This window comes from Loxodonta africana, chromosome 1 (assembly GCF_030014295.1).
Source record: "Loxodonta africana isolate mLoxAfr1 chromosome 1, mLoxAfr1.hap2, whole genome shotgun sequence".
NCBI lineage: Eukaryota > Metazoa > Chordata > Mammalia > Proboscidea > Elephantidae > Loxodonta > Loxodonta africana.
The window spans coordinates 80,687,756-80,691,369 of NC_087342.1; the positions used below are offsets into that span (position 1 = coordinate 80,687,756).

The following is a 3,614-nucleotide window of genomic DNA, read 5'->3' on the forward strand; positions in this document are numbered from 1 at the left end:
GAATTTTTTTCCTCTAAACGAAGAAGAATTGGACTTAATGCTAGGAAGAAAGAATTTGTACAAGAATCTAAAATATTTTCAGAGGACATATTTTAAATACTTACATCCAAAATGACTGTCACATCAAAATGTAGTTAACGCAGAAAGCCTCAACTCCTTTGCTCATCAGAAACTAAGTTTGAGACCCTGTCCAGACACATGAAGGGGTTTCATTAAAATTCACTTTGCAGATGGTCTTCAGCTGCTGCGATTTCCTCAGTCATTTCAGAGAAGCTGATTCTGAAAGAAGAGCTGTCACCAAAGACAGGGTTCCTTCTTTATTTTCAGTCATGCCCGAGGCCTGTTTTCGGACCACAACTGTCTAGCACATACACCACTTGTTGTCTGGCTCCTCAGGCCTTCTTAGCCTTGATTCACACATGTAAATTAGAGTTACAAATAAATAGTATTAATTTTACCTCCATGTTTAGCTAATGGAGTGCCCGAACGGTGCAAATGGTTAACATGTTGGCCTTATAGCCAAAGAGTTGGATGTTGGAATCCACCCAGAAGCCCTGGGAAGAAAGCCTAGACCATCTACATCTGAACAAATCAGCCTTTGAAAACCCTATGGAGCACAATTGTAGTCTGACACACATGGGGTCATCATTTATCTGCAATCAACTGGTTTGTGTTTTTATTTATTTTAGCTAATAATGTTTAATTATAAATATAGAAACCAAGCTTGATTAAGATTAATATCATTTTAAAATAATACATACAAGTAAATAATATTTCCTCAGATTTGTGTATTCGCTTGGGTTCTAGTGTCCAATCAATCTTACAATATTGTAAGTGGCAACACAGTTCTAGTGCTTGATGATTAGTGGCCATCGCCACGTTCCATTCACCCAATTCCTGAAATTGCTTTACTTCGCTTAATAGGAGTGGTCCAATGTCTTGGCACAGTCAAATTGATACAAAATTTCTAATGCTCACAGACAGGCAAAACACAGTTCTTAGAAGGCATCAATCTGCAGACTACAATTTGAACAGCAGTAATGAAGAGATAGGACGTATTGTAGGTGAGAGGACATCCAAGGAAATCCTTCCTTCTTCTTTTTGTTTAAATTGAGACTTCGTTCACAAAGAGTAAGATGCATACAACTTAATTGTTCAGCTTAATGAGTTATTACATTTGTACATCTCATATATGCAACATGCAGACCAAGATAAAGAATTTTTCAGCTCTCAGAACCTCCCTTCTATCTATCCCAATCAATTCCAATCTTCAGACCTCTACCACCATTTTTGGGAGCTTGTTGAAGTGATCATGGTCTGTTTCTTTATGTGATTGGACATTGGCTATTGTCTCCAAGCCATCTATAAGTTCTGTTGGTGGCAAATTCTCTTAGCTTTCCTTTGTCTAAGAATGTCTTGATTTCTCCTTCATTCCAAAAAAATTTTTTTTCCAGAATTCATAGTACTCCTCTTTCAGCACTTGAAAAATCTGCCTCTTAATTATTTCCTCCATGGTTTCTAATGAGATATTCACTGTCATTCAAGTTGTTCTTTCCCATATAGGAAAGGTGCCATTTCTCTCACTGCTTTCAAGATCTTTTTTCTTTTGCTTTACTTTTAGAATTCATAAGTTTTGATTGACATTGCCCCCATCCCATTCAATTGGCAGACAGGCCTTTCCTCTGAAAACCACACACACACACACACACAATTCAAACCTCCAGGTCAGCAGTCTATACAGTTTCAGACTTGTGTATTCCAGTGTTAAGAAAACAACTAAACAAGACTGTCTCTTAGGGCTGGCAAATTCATCATCTAAACATCCCATAAAGCAAAAAGTAAACAAAGTGTCTACCAATGTACAAGCAAAACTATACAAACCTCTTTCTGTGCTCAGTGAAAGGCACTGCATCTTTTCTAGTTCCCCAAATGCAAAATATTCCAAAATCCTGACTATCTTTCTCCTTGCTATCTCTACTTTTTGTCTTTTTCCTCTGCATTACTGCAAGATTTGTCTTATTGGCTAGAATGTGACAAAACAGACCATGAGTGGGCAGAGTGCTATGATTTCTTTCCCTGTTCTGGCTCTCTTCAGATTCCTGTAGAGCAAAGAGCAGGAAGAGAGGAGTGAAGAAGGAGGGCTTGTAAGAGAACTAATTAGAGTCAAATGAAAGACTGCCTGAACAGGGACTTGAACCCTGGACCCTCAGATTAAAAGTCTGATGCTCTACTAGCTAAACTATCCATGGGCTGTCTGTTTCCTGAGTGCTTAATTTAGGTTCATTTATATTGCCAATTATTTGTAGGTCATGGCCTCAAATATTCTCCTTGAATTCTCTTCACTGCCAAGAAGATTTTGTTTGAAAGAGAAGTTATAATCCCTGGTAGCATTTCCCTTTTCCTCTCTTTGCCTTGTATCTCTTTAGAGTTTCAGAACCAGAGCCTGATCTCTCGATAAAGCACTGCCAGGTTTCAGACCACAGGGCTAGACCCAGACTACTTCATTTCTTGCCAAGTGTTGTGATTTTATCCCTTCATTTCTTATTTCCCCGCCTGCACCTATTTTTCTTGAAGAAACACTCACGCTATTCTTCCTGTCTCTCTGCACTGTCTTGTACAACTTTTTGCAGCCTTGGGAGGCAGAGGAGAAAAGAGTTGAAGGAAATAGAACTTGAAGACCCACTAGCACATTCCGAAATGGTGGGCAAGCAAAGAAACCTGGGTTTAATCTTCTGCATCTCTATGCTTGCATTTCTTAATAATGCAACCTGTCTGCCATGAGTAAGTCACTCCTGCTTTTCATTTTCTTTCTAATCTCGTCCTCTTCCTTCTCCTTCTTCTCTTCCTTCTCCATGTCTTTATTCATTATTTGCTGCTCACACCCAAAGGAAAAGGATAATTATCTTCATAAATTAGTGTACATTAGGACATTCATCCATAATACAATCTAAGACAGTTGTGAGTTTTGACCTAAACCTGGAAAAAATACTCTACAGGGAATCCAGGAACAAAAGAGGAAGTTTTGGGGTGAAGGAAAGACTAATCTATCTAGGGTTGGTATGGGGAGGAAAGACAGCTTGCGATATGGCAAAGACTATTGTTTATTTCTTCCAAATAATTCAGCACTTCCAAGAAACCAAAACCATGTGAAAACTGAGAGAATTTGTAGTTACTTTAGGAATTTGTGATTTTCTCATCTCTCGTACCCTATGAATATATAAAGCATAGTTGGGGGTGGGTCACACAAACTCACCTTGGATTGGCTTGTATGTCAATCTGCAAGGGAGCTAGAAAAAACTTTTAAGCAGAATATCTAGGGGGGTTAGACTTTCAATAAATCAAGAAGCCTTCCAAGGTATTTTGGCTCTCTTCTCCCTACTTGAAGTAGCTTGGAAGTCACCAAACTGCACCTCAGAGATCAGGACCACTCTCCCAGAGACGTTTGGGACCCACAACCCTGGCCCATCAGCATATCAGGTGATTCTTCTACCTTTTGGTAGAGGACCAAGTTGTCAAAAGATATTTTATGAATGGATTATAATAAAATATTTTTCTAATGTTAAAAGCTGGCATTTCTGACAAGGGGAGCTCTTGTCTGAGCTTTCAAACCTTTC

At 38.8% G+C, this 3,614-nt stretch overlaps 1 non-coding gene across 1 annotated transcript; it reads right to left on the bottom strand.

Annotated features, from left to right (window-relative positions):
* Positions 1–2,176: 2,176 nt before the first annotated feature.
* Positions 2,177–2,251, bottom strand: TRNAK-UUU (transfer RNA lysine (anticodon UUU)). Its single transcript has one exon. It is a non-coding gene; the product is annotated as a tRNA-Lys (tRNA).
* Positions 2,252–3,614: the final 1,363 nt, after the last annotated feature.